The sequence below is a fragment of the Ambystoma mexicanum genome, chromosome 3p (genome assembly GCF_040938575.1).
Source record: "Ambystoma mexicanum isolate Mex_15411 chromosome 3p, UKY_AmexF1_1, whole genome shotgun sequence".
NCBI classification, from domain to species: domain Eukaryota; kingdom Metazoa; phylum Chordata; class Amphibia; order Caudata; family Ambystomatidae; genus Ambystoma; species Ambystoma mexicanum.
Genome location: NC_090925.1, coordinates 1263648583 through 1263667080, shown reverse-complemented (window position 1 = coordinate 1263667080; position 18498 = coordinate 1263648583).

The window sequence follows — 18498 nt, the reverse complement described above, 5'->3', positions numbered from 1 at the left end:
TGTGGGAGATTTCACATCAGTTACTGTTCGGGTTTACATTTTGGTTTGGGCTTAGTGTATCATGCACATTTCTTTTTGATGTGCAGTCTGTTTCTGTGGCGGTACGTGCAAGATCTTCTGACTAGTCCTGTATATCTGATACAGTGCGGATGCGCGACTGCTCTTGCACTGATTCCTGTGTTTAAGCATGCATTTATAGACAGCCGTTTGATTTGCTCGCATCAATATCTTGGGGGAGCGTGTCTGTGTGCGTGTGTGTGTGTTTGTGTGTGGGGGGTGTAAGTGTAATTTGATCATTGGTATGACAGGAAAATGTATGTTAAATCATTGCTTTGAAGATTTTGTGACGTCCTAATACTTGGCCTCTCTGTCCAGTGAGAGTCAACTTGTAGGTCACACAAGTTTCGATGTCGCAACTTATATATGAGGGGCATGGGTACCCAGGAGTGTCTCTTGGAGTGCACTGTGTTCTGCTGATAGGGGAGGTCATCTTGCTCCGGATCTACGTGATCCGACCGCGGCTGATTTTCCCGCGGCTGGAAAGTTTGCATGTGAAATGGACGAACCACAAAAGGTTTGTCCATTTCTCATGGGAACACACGTTCAATACGCCTACATACCCACACCCCCACCCAAACCCACGACACACCCCCCACCCCCAACATAAACAAACCCTACTTACCTTCTCTTCATGCTGTGTCCCAGCAGCGCCAGTTCCCTTTCACTTCTGTGATCGGGAACTGGTGCCGCAGGGTCCTTTTCTTTTTTTGTTTTGGGAGCTGCAGGGGTTTCCCCTGCAATCCCTGCTCACTATACTATAAACTATAGTGAGCGGTGTGTGTGTTGCGGGGAACACCCCCGCAGCCCCTGTTTTTTGTTTTTTATTTTTTCAGGTGTGCTGCGGGGGTGTCCCCCGCAACACCCCGCTCACTATACCAGACAGTATATTGAGCGGGGTGTTGCGGGGGACACCCCTGCAGCCCCTGCTTTTTTTTCGGGTGTGCTGCAGGGGTATCCCCTGCAATACCCCACTCACTATACCACACAGTATAGTGAGCGGGGTGTTGTAAGGGACACCCCCGCAGCCCCCGTTTTTTTTCCGGATGTGCTGCGGGGGTGTCCCCAGCAACACCTAGCTCACTATGCCACACAGTATAGTGAGCGGGGAGTTGTGGGGGATACCCCCGCAGCCCCTGCAGTCTTTTTTTTTATACTTACCTACAATGCTACCACCAAAGGTTCGAACTTTTGGTGTTCGAACCTTTGGTGGCAGCATTTTTCGGACTTTTTGTACGGTCTGACCTTTTTTTGGTCCGATCGTACAATTCCCTTGCTCCTACTCATAATTTGACAGCAGGGATCTGGAACATATGCACTCAGGCGTAGGCAGGTCCCCACTGCTAAATGTTTGTCATTTGCACTGCCGGGGCAAATGTAAAAGACAAAGGGGGGCATACAAGCATGTATGCCACCTTTTGCCCTTCACATTTGCACTCCACAGTGCAAATGAAGTGAACGCTGCCTGGCATGCAAGCATGCCAGGCAACGCTTACTTTTAATTGTGAACGGCGCTCACACTTTCAATTAAACTCTGCATGACATGCTGGCATGACGGACAGTGTTCAATGTTTATTGTGAACACTGCCTACCATGTGTGCATGATACTGTGTTCACAATGGAAAATAAATGCTGTCTGGCATGCCAACATATCAGACAGTGTTTACTTGTAATTGTAAACGCTGCCTGCCATGTGAGCATGATAGGCAGCATTTACAATGATTTCCTATAGAAACCATCTGATTTTGCTGATTTAGCATTTACAATGATTTCCTATAGAAACCATCTGATTTTTGCTGGTGCACCATACGTGTGCAATACTCACGGACCACAATAGGCAGGAAGAACATGTGCAGAATGAACACATGGACACACTCCACACCAAATAAGAAGCCACAGATACAATCCTTAAACAGCACACACAGTCAATATGCAGGGGATGTGCATAATGACTGAATACTATTGATCCTATGTGGCTCGGGAGGATAGCTCTCGGGCAACGTGCTTGCCTTGGAAGCAAGACGACATGTAGCAACACGGGTTCAATCCCCGGGTCCGCACCTAGAAACCTATGGGTATTAGGCGCGTTATAAAAAACCTATCATATCATATCCCATTAAGCCAGATAAGACACACAGGCAACATTATGTTTGGACACCATGCAATAGGAACATACCTGATGCTTAAAATGAATGTAGGCATGAATCTCAAGCATGTAGTAGCCAAGAGCAAATAACATGCATATTCACACACAAAACATTATATGCATAAGCATTAAGAATGGACAGTGAAGTACAAGAATTCTAAAAAGGAAATCAGCGGGGAAATGTTTTTAACTTGAGCTAAAGTGAGATTATGATCTATGAATTATGCATGTCATTTACATATGTGCACATAACCAATACAATCTGCTCGGTATACATGTGGAAATAAATACAATAATGCAAACACAATGTGCATGGAATCCACGCATACACTCATCCGCACTCATCCCACTTAAACACCCACGCTACACTCACATTACCCACACAAGAATACACCCAGAATATTCTTATAGAATAATCCAGGATTAAAGTCATCGAAATGCACGCATAAAGTACACTCAGAATGTAATGTAATATGAAGGAGTCTGGTATAGCACGCGTCTGCTGTTAGAAAAGAGGGAGTGGAATTGTTAGTGGTATAGAGAGAAAGGCACATTTGAATCCCGTGGAGTGAAAGCTGCAAGCACCCACGCCCATTACTATTCCATGTGGGAAGTGGCCAAGAAACCTTTTTTAAAAAATATATATTTTTATTGCATTTTAAACCACAATACACAACAACACACAACATCATACAGCATATTATTTTCCTATCTGTTTCCAACTTTATCTACTCCTACCAAAATCCCCCAACCTTGCCTGTACATAGCATGTCCGGATATATGCTTTTTTTTATTCTGCATCTACTCCTTCCGGTGCGGCCTGCATGGCCTCTTCCTCACCATTATGTGCAAACAAAGTCACAGTTAACGCTATCCATCTTTGAATATCCATTCCTAGTTCGACTCTTTGTTCATTCAGTGCTTTTTCTCATGCTCTAGTTTCTGCAGTGACCCACTTTTCCAACTCTCTCCACCATCTGGTTACGCTTGGCTCTCTAGCATCTTTCCGCCTCATAGCTATGCTCCGCTTAGCTATTATATACATCAGATTCTTAATTTTATTTAGCGGTTTATCCTTTACATTTCTCTTCAATCTACCCAGCATGCAACCCTCCGGGGTCTGGATATCTAGCTCTGTGCCACCTTGGGATGTCGCGTGTGCCACCTCCCTCCAGAACCCTTGCACTATTGTGCATCCCTAAAATATGTGTACCAATCCAGCATTTACCATCCTGCATCTGGGGCATTCTTGTCTTGTCGCGCCCCTAAAGGTTGCAATAGTGGCTGGCGTGAGGTATGCTCTCTGTGTAATATGCAATTGTATTAACTTGCTCCAAAACTTCATAGATTTCATCAACCCATTTTTGGCCCTCACTGTATTGAATTCGTGTTGCTGCCTAGGGTCTCGATAGATGTTGATCCCCAAGCACCTAAAGGAGTTCTTGCTCCAGGATAGGGGAAGGTTTGGTAAGTACTCCCCCGCCACTGTCGCCATCGCGGCTAGTGGGAATAAGCATGACTTACTCTTATTTATTTTGATCCCTGTCAGTGCACTAGCATTGTCTAACACCTCCAGTATATATGGCAGATTCACTTCCGGGTTGCTCAGATATAGCAACATATTGTCTGCATACATGGACACCACATAGTTCCCCCCCTGTCTCTATCCCCCCATCGCCATATTCCTGCCTCAAGTACGCTGCCATAGGCTCTGCCACTATAATGTATAGCATTGGGGACAGTGGGCAGTCCTGTCTCGTACCCCTATATAGTTGCCACTTGTCTACGCTCACAGTTCGAACTCTGGCCATTGGTTTGGTATATATATATTGTACCCATTTCATGGATAGTGGCCCAATACCCATCTTCGTCATTGTGGCATATAACCAATTCCAGTGCACCGAGTCAAATGCCGTAGTCTCATCTAGTGAAGCAACCGCACATCCTTCCTTGCAACCCCATATGCTGTAGATCACCTGGTGCAATCTCCTGAGGTTTTCAGTGATGTTCCTCCCCGGTACATAACCGGTCTGATCCGGGTGGATCAGCACATATATTACCCTGCAGTGCCTATTTGCCAAGATAGCTGCAAGGATCTTGATGTCTTGATTCAATAGTGACAGTGGTCTGTAGGATCCGTAGTCTGTACTTATCTTGGCTGGTTTCAGAAATGGCACTATCAGAGCCTCTCTCAAGCTGTCAGGGAGTATTTGATCCTTGTATGCCTCGTTGTACACCTTCAATGGCGCCAGCGTATCTCCGTAGGCTTTAAAAAATTCACTAGGGAGTCCATCCGTGCCCGGGGCCTTGCCCGTAGGCAACATTCTAATGGTGGCTATAACCTGCTCCAAAATTATGGGTGCTTCTAGTGACGCTGCCTGAAGTGCATCTAAACGGGGTAGGGTAATAAGGTCAAGTATGTCCTGCAGGTCCCGCTCCTCCCCCACTGGGGTTTCCACGTAAAGCACTTTGTAATATTCAGAGAAAACATCATTAATACCTGCCTGCGTGTTTATCTGCTCTTATTTCTTGTTCTGGATGGAGCATATAGGGGTTTTGGTGTTGTTTCGTCTAGACAACCAGGCTAACCTTCTCCCAAGTTTATCCCCACACCAAACCAAACTCAAACACAACCTGTCCAGCTATGTACACCATGCGGGAACTCCCCCGTTTCCGCTCCGTTCAGCCCAGCCACTAGGCTAGGTTCCTGGTGCCCTACGGTAGGACCCTGTACTGTGGCCCTAACACTGCTTCTCAGGGGGGGTTTGGGAATGCTCTCATCGCTCCCTCTACCGTGCTTCTGTGCCCACTGTATTGCTCCTGTACCTTGTGTTACAGATCTTATCTCTCCCATATTACTCAAACATTTCGAACATCATCAAGCTTAAACATGTCTGCACCCAATTACACACATCTTTACACGTCATTAGTTCTGCTATAGCCAACTATTCAGGTTTTCCCTCCCCTCTCCTAGGTACACTGGCTCTATTCCTGCGTGTCTGGTATTTGGGCACTGTCCATCCACTCCTGCGCATCCGTCGGTGTCTCAAAGAACATAGTTATGCCATTATGCATCACCTTTAGCTTCGGCGAATATAACAACATGTACTGTAGGCCAGCCTTCCTGAGCCCGGCAGTAGTCATAATGTACTGGGTTCTTCTCTTCTGAACCTGAAAAGTGTAGTCTGGGTACACAGAGATCTTCACTGCCGCCCTTTGTATCGTCCCTCCTGCCCTTGAGAAGGCCAGGATTTGTTTGCGGTGCTTATAGTTTAGCACCTTAGCTATCACCGGTCTCGGGGGGGGGGTGCCCGCTGGCTGTCTTCTTATGTGGGCCCGATGAGCTTGTTCAATCGTAAACCCCTGTGTAAATTCGTCCGCCCCTATTTCTTGTATCAACATGTTCTCAATGTACATGGTGGGATTGACCCCTCCTCTCCCTCAGGCAGTCCAACAATCCTAATGTTGTTTCTGTATGCCCATCCTTTCGCTTCCTCAGCCCTATCTTCCGGTAGTTTGACTTTCTGCTGGAGGATGTCGATGTCCTTCGTCGTTTGTAACCTCACTTCTGTATTCTCTATGATTTGCTCCTCCAGTTTCCTGGTGCGTTCTGCTATAGCTCGGACATCCTGCCGTAGCAGTGCCACATCGATGGCTACTGTGTCAATCTTAGCCTCTAGTGTTCCTTTGAGTGCTGCGATGGCCTCCAGGATATGCTGCTGCCCTGTTTCTGCCATATTTTCTGATGGTGATGCCCACTCCTTGTCTGTATCTCGCTTGTCTTCCTCTTGTCGTTGGGTTGGCCTTTCGTGAAAGTTTCATGGTGGCGCCTTACTGGGCCTGTAGTTGTCTGCCTCCCTTGGTCTGCCACTAGCGGGGGCTACCGTTGTCTTCCTGTTTGGCCCTATCCGTTTTGTGACAGTTCACAATCTCAGCCGAGGCCTGCAGGCTCCCATCCGCTATGCACTCTAATTTGTCCTGTTCCCCGGGAGGGTTAAAGGTCGCCCTACCGGGGGATGGTGCCTCTACCGGCCCGCTTGGTGCCACTGGCAGGTTATTGTTTGTGGCCCCTCTGCAGGGTCTATGGGCCACTTGGTATGCTCAGTCCGTATGCCAGACTATGTTCCGCGTCCGGCGACTGGGGCTTGAATCTGCTGATCAATGTCCTCTGGGATGCTTATATTTCGTTCTGAGTGGGGAGGTGAATGTTTCATGTTACCGACTGTGCGTTCCCCTCAGGCGCGATGCTCATGCATCCTGCTTGTTTCCTTACACCAGAGCTTTGCGGGTGGCGAGAGGGAGCCCTCTTCCTTGCAGTCTGTACTTTATAACATGAACCTTGGTACCCCACTTACCCCCCTGACTCCATACCGCCTTCTCTGATGCTCCCTGTCTGCCGCACACTCCAGCTCTGCCGGGCGTCTTTTGTGTTTGCCATCCGCGGGCTCCTCTCACCGTTGCACTTCTTTGCCACACTGCCACAGCCCGTAGCTTGATTTTGTCTTCTAGCAGCCCTTGCCCGCCTATTGGGCGTTGAAGGACCTCTGCCGCAATGTTTCCCTGTCGCCTGCTCGCCGCCCAAGGGCACACCACACAGTCTTTTCCTGGCACGTCTGTCGCGTCTCAGCCTCCCAGGCTATACGGCTTACAGCCTTCCCTCGTCCATGCCTGCGTGCCCCTCCAAGCGCCCCATCTTAGCTTTGCACGTTTCTTGCCAACCTCTGTGGCGTGTGCTCCTGAGATATTCTTCGTCAGCTGGGCAGGTCTCCTTGCCGTCCCTGCTATTGCCTTGCGACTCCGTTTCATTCGCGACTGCCTTTGTTCTCTGCCGCCATTTTCCACCAGCTCGCACAGCTCTCTCTCAACACGGCCATGCCCGCTGCTCAGAGTCTTTTCGGCCACCGCTGCTTGCCGCCCAGCTTCCCTGATGTTTCGGATTGCTGTTTCTCTACTTTTAAAGTATTTTCAAATGGTTCAAGTCCTCATGTAAAGCTTATTGTCCGGATCTGCAGGAGGTGCCAGTGAGCACTTCTGCCTCACCTGGCTGCTGGCCACACCCCCCGTGGTCAAAAAACCTTGTGCGTCCCACCCAGAAGGAAGAGCTCAAGAATATGTCATCACTGCAAGGACCTGGTGTTCTGATGGTGTGGGAGGGTATGATACAATAGAGAAGTGAGTAATGGTGTTGCTCTGTTAATGAGATGTGTTTAAACACAGCTTGATTGATGCTGTGTACGAGGGTTAGTTGGGTAAGCAGTGTAGCGAGATGAACATGTAAGTTGGTTAAACTGAACTGATGAGTGAGAGGGAACCCAATAACTTGAACCCTGGTTAAGGAGGTTACTGTAGCCCAGATAGAATGAGATGCTGATATAAATATGGCACTGAGGTTTCCAAAACACAAACAGAACCTTTTAAATGCACCTTACAGTCCCAGTGAACAGACAGTCAACGAGGGAAATACTTGGAATCGCTGCAAGGATTTTCCGCTTTCATTAGCCCATGGCAAAACTTGATTTAGTACATGAAAGCAGCATAAAATGAGTGGTCCTAACGCAGAGACAGTGTTCCTTCCCCTCTGCAGCTGCTGGCAAGTTTACCTCACTGAGTTCTGAGTTCATCAGGGTGTATTTTGTGCAAGGAAGAGGGCAATCAACAGGGACTCAGAACATGGACTGCAAACTCTAGAAGTGGGATTCCCTCGTCCAGTGCATTTAGAGCGAATCCAAGCTGGCCGCCTCCTAGGTCAATGAAGCAGCTGGTGGTTTCACAATCCTACAACAATCCAGCCAAAACAAAGCCACACCTGAACGAAATCACACCACTAGCTTTCCTGCAAGCAGACCCACTAGCCAATAAAAGTTAAGTAATTGGATCTCTAGATAGCAGGAGCGTGCGCTGCAGTAAGGATGCTAGAGCGCGAGAGGAGGGAGGAAGCAGAGAGGCAGAAGGAGGTGGCTTAAAGTAACAGGAGGTGGCGAAGTGCAAAATGATTGGAGAAGAGGTGGAGGAGTGTAAGAAGTGTTGAACAGTAGATTTGGAGAATCAGAGGGGCGGAGAAGAGGTAAAGGAGGGTGAGAAGAGCCATTAGAATGGGAAGAAAATTACGGAGGAAGGGAGCGTGAAGTGGCTTCAAGTATGGAAAAAGTCAAGGAGTGAGAAGAGATAGCAGAAGAAGGACGAGGAGATGTTGCATGCACAGTTAACCCGGCATGACGAGACTGCCTTGTCACGCCGAATACAGCCAATAAGCCAATAAGTCAAATGTCTGGTGAGTCGATGGACGTATTTGCGACTCGATTGCATAAACTGGTGGCTCATTGTGACTTTCCTAAATTCTCAAATGATGAGGCCATCAGGTTAAGGATTATTGGAGGGTGTTTGTCATCCAACTTAAGGAAGAAATTACTCCGGGAACCGTTTCCCCTTGCCACCATTCTACAAATGGCACGGACGGAAGCGTGAGCAGACTCACAAGCCACGTGGATGGAAACTAACAAGGGACCAGTAAAAGAGCAAGTGCACTACATCAGCCAAAGTGAAATAAACAACAACAGTGGTAACACCCCGCAGAGAAGATATGGTACTGCCGGAAAGTGTTACAAATGTGGCTTGCCTTTTGCCCATGAAGAATTAACTCGTTGTCCTGCTTCTGGACAGAAGTGCACCAACTGCGGGTGGGAAAATTACATGGTGAGAGTGTGCAATGAACACTGAACAGGACACAAGGAGGCGGTCATAGTGGGACTCGAACAGAACACAACCCACGTGCCCAAGAACCCAGGAGAGATACTTATGCGAGAAGAGAATTGGTCAGTCACATTCGGCAGATCACCGGACAGTCACCGTCACCTCCGCCAGAGCAAGAGAAAGTCACTATGAGTGTGCATATCGGATGACCGATGTGGTAACTGCCCCAGAAAGAGATACACATTAAAGTAGGTCAACACCTTGCCAAGTTCGTCATTGACACAGTGGCCACGCTGAATATCATGTGCATATCAGAATTTCGCAAGATGGCTCATCTGCTGAAATTGGAACCATCAGAACTGAAAGTAATTCAATGGGCCACCGAAGGACCATTGAAAGTTCTTGACACAACTGAACTACAAAGGGAGACTGGCAATGGCAGAGCTGCATGTACTTCAAGGAGAAATGCCAGGAAACAACTTGCTAGGTCGACCCACGTCCCTTGAAATGAAGATCGCTTTTGTGGTGTACACAATACAGCACGAAATCCGAGTGATGTGACAATTTCCAGAACTCTTCAAAGGAATCGGGTGCCTGAAGGGAGAACCTGTCAGCCTTTACATCAACGGGTCAATACCTCCAGTGGTGCAACATCCCCGGTGGATACCCATCCACCTGCAACCGCAAGTAGAGAAAGAGATCAAGTGCCAGTTAAAGGATGACATTATAGAACCGGCATGTGGTCCCTCCCCGCAGATCTCACACGTAGTAGCAATACCCAAGCAAGGGTCCTTCGAAAACCTGTATGTGGACATGCGCCCGGCCAACAAAGCCATTCAATATGAAAGACATCCTGGCATGCATCTGGATTACATGATTAGCATGCTCAATGGAGCTAAGGTATTCACGAAACTAAATCTATATAAAGGATACCACCAGATACAGCTAGATAAACGATCATGCTACATTACCACTTTTGCAACTCACGAAGGGTTGTTTCGGTACAAGCGGCTAACTTTGGGATATCGTTGGCTGCTGAAATATTCCAGGAGAGCATTGGGAAGGTAATTCGACACATAAAGAATTGTTTCAACTAAAGCAACAATATTTTGGTCTTTGGAGTTGATCTTGAGCAACATGATTGGGCGCTACATCAGGTGTGCACAACTCTCACTGAAGCGGGCTGACGTTAAATGCTGACAAGTGTGCATTTCATGAAAAGAATCTCAAATTCTTCTGCCATGTGTTTTCGCAAAAGAGGAGATCGCTCCTGATCCCAGAAAAATAACTGCAATTGAAAACAACTCGCCTTCGCAAGATGTGAGTGATATACGGTCATTTCTGGGGATGGCTAGCTATTGCAGCAGATACCTGAAGGACTTTGCTGCCATTAGTGCCACATTGAGAGAACTCACCAAACAAGGGAGTGAGTTTCACTGGGACCAAAAATGCAAAAAGGCATTCGCACAGATCAAGAGAGACATTGGTTCTGCTGAGTTCATGGCCTATTTCGACCCGGCTAAATGTACCGAATTGACAGTAGACGCAAGCCCGGTAGGTCTGGGAGCTATCCTTGTGCAGCACAAACCTGGCAGGGAGAGTCCCAGAGCCATTGTGGCTTATGCCTCCAAAAGTCTAACAGAAGTTGAAAGAAAGTACTCACAGCCGGAAAAAGAAGGATAGGCCATTGTTTGGACGTGCAAGCATTTTCAGATGTTCCTACTGGGAAAACCATTTACAGTAGTGATTGATCACCACGCATTAGTCACAATTTAAGGAAACGCTCATTGTAAGATGCCCCGTTCAGTAGAAAGATGGGCATTAAGAATGCAGGACTTCAATTTCACCATCTGTCATGATGCCCGCTCCCGGGGAGTCGGTTCAAGCCCTGCGTCCCCGAAAGCGGACATCCAGTCCCCAAGGAAGGACCCAGCAACCCCATATAGGGGCCCTTTGAACAGTGTCCTGGCGCCTATGGCACCAGGCTCATAAAAGACATCAGTCCTGGCGCCATAGGCGCCAGGCTCATTGTGGAAGTGCTTGGGTGCACTTACCTGATGCAGACCATGCTGCAGGATCCCGGTCTCCTTGAGGCCTGAAAGGAACTACTTTACCTGTGGGACTAATTTACCATCCGGGCGTGGTCGGGGAAGGATACATACCTGATTGGAGGAAGGATACATACCTGGAACTTCTTCCAAGGCTATTTAAACCCCACCCGAACAGCCACACGTGCTTCGCGTTGTTCTGCATCTAGCAGCTGGACGCTCACCGTGTCTGCTCCTGCATCTTGACTTCTGCCACGCCTGCCAGCATCCTGGATCACCTGCAAAGGAAGAGAAGAAGAGAACAGAAGAAGGAAAAGTCCTTACCTGCTAAATCCGCATCCCGGAGACATCTCGCCGACAATCCTGAAAAGGAAGACTTTTATTTAAAAGCTCATCGCGTCGATCGGTGCAGCGCTGCATTCCACTCACCTTTACAGGGTGCCTCCATGTTCAGCAGCGATCATCCGGATTCGCAGCCACGCCCCAGCGCCTAGGGAGAAAAAGACCAGAACAAACGGTGAGAGAGAGAAGGGAATAAGGAAAGCTAAATCTCCATGTTAAGACTTACCTGTTGATTCATTCCCTCTTCATTTCGGGTCCGCGCTGCATCCTGGCATTTCCAGACCCCGGCCCCTAAGGGGAAAAAGAGACATCAGCGTTAATGAGCGAATGAAAAGACATTACCAAAAAACACTCATTAAAGACTTACCTGATTTCTACAAGGATTTCACCTCTCATCTCGGGTCGGTGCCTGTTCCCCGGCATTCCGTACCCCGGCCCCTATGGGGAAAAAGACACTAGCATTAGTACATTAATGCATGGACACAAGGGGAACCTCTTATCAAAAAACTTACCTGGAAGCCAAGCAAGTTTGGTTCTCACCAATCCAAAAATCCAGGGAAGTAACTGGATACCAAGGCGCCCCTGCATCAGAAGCAGGATGGAGAGCTTGTCCTTCCAGACCCTAAGGTGAGACGCTACGAGGAATCACAGAAGGGTTTCTAGGAGGGTGAGAGGGGAAAGTGGGAGGCTGATTGCATTACCCCGCAGACAGTTAATCCCCTATTTTCGCCTACGAAGGATACTTCTGCGAGCCAGACAAGCCAGATTTGGGGGCCCGGTCCAGTCCGAACCCTGCGCATCACCTTAGAAGAGGTCACAGCAGCGCGGACCAGGCCAGCGCCTCCGTGGGAGTCTGGTGAGCGTTACAGAACGCGAAGCCTTCCTACAAATTCCCACCCAAGCGCTATGGAAAGTTCTGAGACTGATCAGTTGGCCCAATTACTGGGGGAATTACGGGCCGAAGTACATGCCGCTCGTCAAGAGACTAATGCCCTCAGGAGGGAATTAATAATATCAAAGGAAAGAACTGATGACCTGGCCAGACAGCTTTTGCAAGGTCAAGCTGGGCAAACTCCTCTACCCGGTTCCGGAGGGAACCCCAGTAACCCTGTGCAGATTAATCTACCTGGAAACATGCCGCTGGCCCCACCCGAACGCTTTACTGGGGACCCCAAACGATTCGCCGTATTCATGAATCAGTGTCGTTTGCACTTCCTATGCAGACCTGGGGCCTTCCCTAATGATCAGACCAAGGTAGCCTTTGTATTGTCATATCTCAGCGGCTGCGCTGCCGATTGGTCAGTTCCACTGGTTACTCAAGATGACCCGATTCTCTGTGATTTTCAAAGGTTTCAAGCAGGCATGGAAAGGTTATTTGCTCGACACTCTCAGGGGCAGGCTCTGGATGACGAACTTCTATCCCTGCGACAGGGCAATCAGGACCTCCTATCCTATATTGCAACCTTTAATAGACTAATTGTGGAAACGGGATGGCCAGAGGATAAAAGAGTCACGTTGTTTTATCTAGGCCTACGCGGAGAACTTAAAGATGTCTTGGCCCAAGTTGTAAATCCGCCCCAAGAATGCACAGAGTATATAGACTTAGTGGTCCAATTGGATCACAGACTTCAAAACAGAAAAGCAGATCGGTCCAGGTTTGAGACCCGGGTGTTGGTCAAGACCCATGCTAATCCCAAGGGAGTTGATGTCTCTGAGCCTATGCAAATTGGAGGGGTTAAAGGACCCTTAACTCAAAAGGAACGTGAAAGGAGGCGGCAGTTAAAATTATGTCTTTATTGTGGGAATTCTGGACACTTTCTACGAGATTGCCCGGCAAAACTGCCCCGAAAGGCGGTAGGAGCCGCTGATAAAAACCATGAAGACTCTGTTTCGGGAAACGACTCCGCCCGACAAGTGTAGGGGTCCCCTTGCCGAGCTTGAAAACTAACTCTCAGACCTCGCATTTCATTGTGCCAATGGTTCTCGTAGATCCAGAACAGCCTAAGCGGTTGCATGCAATAAAGGCATACATCGATAGTGGGGCTATTGGAAACTATGTGGATCGTGAATTGGTCTCTAGGATTAACCTCCCTCTCCGTCCTAAAACCAGCAAAGATGTCATCACCACAGTCGATGGAACTGAAATTGCCTCTGGACCGGTAACACATTCCACTACTGAGGTGACTCTTATTGGTCCCAACGGCCATCGGGAGGGTGTTGTGTTTGATGTAATCAAGGCTCCACAGTTTCAGGTTATTCTTGGAATCCCTTGGTTAGAGACACATAATCCTCAAATTGATTGGCGAGCTAAGAGAATAACCTTCCCGGATTGTACACAAACCTGCTACCCAGAAAACCTGAAGATTAATCTAGCATCTGTAACCTCTGCTTCCATGCAACTACCTCCGGAATACCAAGACTTTCAGGACGTCTTCCAAAAGGAACAAGCCAACACGTTACCTCCTCACAGATCGTACGATTGCCAAATCGATCTGGTGCCCGGTGCACAACCCCCTTGTAGTAGGATTTATGCCCTTACCGAACCTGAGAATCTGCATTTGAGACAATATTTGGATCAATACCTAGCTAATGGTTTTATTCGCCCGTCAAAGTCCCCGGCATCCTCGGCTTTGTTCTTCGTGCCCTAAAAAGAAGGCGACCTTAGAACTTGTATCGATTACCGCGCATTGAACCAGATAACGGTTAAAAAACGTTATCCTCTGCCCCTGATCCCTGAACTCCTTGACCAGGTGAAGGACGCTTGCATATACACCAAGTTAGATCTCCGGGGGGCTTATCATCTGGTACGAGTTAAAGAAGGCGACGAATGTAAAACTGCCTTCCGTACTAAATACGGATTATTCGAGTACCAGGTGATGCCTTTCGGATTGTGTAACGCGCCGGCTGCCTTCCAATACTTCATGAATGATGTCCTTCGGGAATTCATCGATGTTTGTGTTGTCGTATATATCGATGGCATTCTGGTGTACTCCTCTTCGGAATCTGATCACAGAAAACATGTCAGGGCAGTACTTGAAAAACTGCGTCAACACAAACTATTTGCTAAATTGGAGAAATGTGTTTTCCATACCACAGAAGTCGAGTTTCTAGGTTTCATCCTGACACCCAAAGGAGTCCGAATGGGCTCAAGAAAAGTGGATGCCATCCTCAAATGGCCATCACCTAGCTCTGTAAAAGGGGTTCAAAGCATGCTCGGCTTTGCCAATTTCTATCGCAGGTTTATCCCGGAATTTTCACGCGTGGTACAACCCATTACTGCACTCTTGAGGAAAAATAAACGTTTTGAATGGTCTGAAGAAGCCGAGCAGGCCTTCCAGGATTTAAAAGCTAAGTTTACCTCCGCACCTATATTGAAACGCCCGCGTCCAGATCTCCCTTATGTCGTCGAGACTGACGCATCAAGCCTAGCCATGGGAGCTGTCCTGTCCCAAAGAGATCCCGAAACCAACCAACTGCATCCCGTAGCATTTTGGTCCAGAAAATTCTCGGCACCCGAGGTTAATTATGCAATCACGGACAAAGAACTGTTAGCCATTAAGTCGCTTTTAAAGCCTGGCGGCATTATCTGCTTGGCGCTCGACATACCATCACAGTGATCACTGATCACCGGAATTTACAGTATTTGAAAACCGCCAAGGCTCAGTCATCACGGCAGCTCCGATGGGCTTTGTTTTTCGCTGAATTTGATTTCGTGATTACCTATCAACATGCCTGCAAGAATGGCAAAGCAGGCGCCTTATCCCGAATTGGAATGGGAGAATCTGATACAAACTCAGAACCAGTACCAATAATTCCCGAACAGAGGATTCTAGGCATGACTTCGTTACAGACGCTTGAAGACATTCAAGCCAGAGTGAAACAACTCCTGGACCCTACAACCTTACAGGATTGGATACAAAAGGGATCAGACTTTACCATAGATAATGGTTTACCTTATTTCCAAGGACGCTTATTCTTGCCACATAAGGAATTACACAAACTAGTTATTTCCGGTTATCATGATGCATTAATAGAGGGACACCCCGGTATTGCCAAGACAGAGGAAAAGGTGAAACGACAATTTTGGTGGCCCTCTTGGCGAAAAGATGTTAAATCTTTTGTGATGTCCTGTGGTGTTTGCGCCCAAAATAAAAGTCAAAAGAAAAGACCAGCCGGTCTCCTTCAACCTCTAGACATATCGCCAGCACCATGGCACAACCTATCAATGGATTTTATTACGGACCTGCCTCCTTGTTCGGGGTACAATACTATTCTGGTAACTGTGGATTTGTATTCCAAAATGGCCCACTTTATTCCTTTGAAAGGTTTACCTTCAGCTTCTGTCCTAGCCAAAGAATTTCTCGAAAATATTGTTCGGCTACATGGATTCCCATCTATACTAATCTCTGACCGGGGAAGCCAATTAATTTCCCACTTCTGGCGCAAATGTTGTCAAATGGCGCAGATCGACGTAAGATTATCGACCAGTCACCACCCTCAGACCGATGGTCAGACCGAGAGGACAAATCAGACCCTTGAGCAATACTTACGGTGTATGTTACAGCAATCTGAAAGCAACTGGAAAGACATTCTTTGCATAGCCGAATACGCATATAATAATTCGGTACACTCTGGAACTGGCCACAGTCCTTTTTATACTTTGTTTGGGCATCACCCTCGAACCTCAAACCTTGACTCACCTCAGAACCTCGGAATGCCTGCAGTAGAACATCTGCATTCTACAATTACCCAAGCCTTCAAAGAGGCAACTACACATTTACAACAAGCCAAGAGAAAATACAAGGAGAATGCTGATCTACATCGGAGTGAAGCACCTCCGTATCAGATTTGGGATCAAGTGTGGTTAGCTACCAGACATTTACCACTCAAAGGGCCTCAAACTTTTAACCCAAAATATCTGGGACCTTATTCTATTACGGCAATAATTAACCCAGTGGCTGTTAAACTTGATTTACCAGCTAGTATGCAAATTCACCCTGTTTTTCATGTGTCACTTCTGAAACCAGTGGTACCCGGAACCCGACTACTCAAACCTCCAGAACCTATTCTAATAGATGGGGAGCCCGAATTCGAAGTGAAGAACATTTTAGACTCAAAAATGTTTAGGTCAAAACTGTTCTACCTAATTGATTGGAAGGGGTACGGACCTCAGGAGAAGTCGTGGGAACCCAGCGACCATGTGCATGCACCTCAATTAGTCAGGAAATTCCACCGACTCTTCCCAGACAAACCAAAACCCCCAGAGGGAACAACCTTGGGAGGGGTCTTGGGGGGGAGTGCTGTCATGATGCCGGCTCCTGGGGAGCCGGTTCAAGCCCTGCGTCCCCGAAAGCGGACATCCAGTCCCCAACGAAGGACCCAGCAACCCCATATAGGGGCCCTTTGGACAGTGTCCTGGCGCCTATGGCGCCAGCCTCATAAAAGACATCAGTCCTGGCGCCATAGGCGCCAGGCTCATTATGGAAGTGCTTGGGTGCACTTACCTGATGCAGACCATGCTACAGGATCCCGGTCTCCTTGAGGCCTGAAAGGAACTACTTTACCTGTGGGACTAATTTACTATCCGGGCGTGGTCGGGGAAGGATACATACCTGATTGGAGGAAGGATACATACCTGGAACTTCTTCCAAGGCTATTTAAACCCCACCCGAACAGCCACACGTGCTTCGCGTTGTTCTGCATCTAGCAACTGGACGCTCACCGTGTCTGCTCCTGCATCCTGACTTCTGCCACGCCTGCCAGTATCCTGGATCACCTGCAAAGGAAGAGAAGAAGAGAACAAAAGAAGGAAAAGTCCTTACCTGCTAAATCCGCATCCCGGAGACATCTCGCCGATAATCCTGAAAAGGAAGACTTTTATTTAAAAGCTCATTGCGTCGATCGCTGCAGCGCCGCATTCCACTCACCTTTACAGGGCGCCTCCATGTTCAGCAGCGATCATCCGGATTTGCAGCCACGCCCCAGCGCCTAGGGAGGAAAAGACCAGAACAAAAGGTGAGAGAGAGAAGGGAATAAGGAAAGCTAAATCTCCATGTTAAGACTTACCTGTTGATTCATTCCCTCTTCATTTCGGGTCCGCGCCGCATCCTGGCATTTCCAGACCCCGGCCCCTAAGGGGAAAAAGAGACATCAGCGTTAATGAGCGAATGAAAAGACATTACCAAAAAACGCTCATTAAAGACTTACCTGATTTCTACAAGGATTTCAACTCTCATCTCGGGTCGGTGCCTGTTCCCCGGCATTCCGTACCCCGGCCCCTATGGGGAAAAAGACACTAGCATTAGTACATTAATGCATGGACACAAGGGGAACCTCTTATCAAAAAACTTACCTGGAAGCCAAGCAAGTTTGGTTCTCACCAATCCGAAAATCCAGTGAAGTAACTGGATACCAACGCGCCCCTGCATCAGAAGCAGGATGGAGAGCTCGTCCTTCCAGACCCTAAGGTGAGACGCTACGAGGAATCACAGAAGGGTTTCTAGGAGGGTGAGAGGGGAAAGTGGGAGGCTGATTGCATTACCCCGCAGACAGTTAATCCCCTATTTTCGCCTACAGAAGGATACTTCTGCGAGCCAGACAAGCCAGATTTGGGGGCCCGGTCCAGTCCGAACCCTGCGCATCACCTTAGAAGAGGTCACAGCAGCGCGGACCAGGCCAGCGCCTCTGTGGGAGTCAGGTGAGCGTTACAGAACGCGAAGCCTTCCTACAAATTCCCACCCAGGCGCTATGGAAAGTTCTGAGACTGATCAGTTGGCCCAATTACTGGGGGAATTACGGGCCGAAGTACATGCCGCTCGTCAAGAGACTAATGCCCTCAGGAGGGAATTAATAATATCAAAGGAAAGAACTGATGACCTGGCCAGACAGCTTTTGCAAGGTCAAGCTGGGCAAACTCCTCTACCCGGTTCCGGAGGGAACCCCAGTAACCCTGTGCAGATTAATCTACCTGGAAACATGCCGCTGGCCCCACCCGAACGCTTTACTGGGGACCCCAAACGATTCGCCGTATTCATGAATCAGTGTTGTTTGCACTTCCTATGCAGACTTGGGGCCTTCCCTAATGATCAGACCAAGGTAGCCTTTGTATTGTCATATCTCAGCGGCTGCGCTGCCGATTGGTCAGTTCCACTGGTTACTCAAGATGACCCGATTCTCTGTGATTTTCAAAGGTTTCAAGCAAGCATGGAAAGGTTA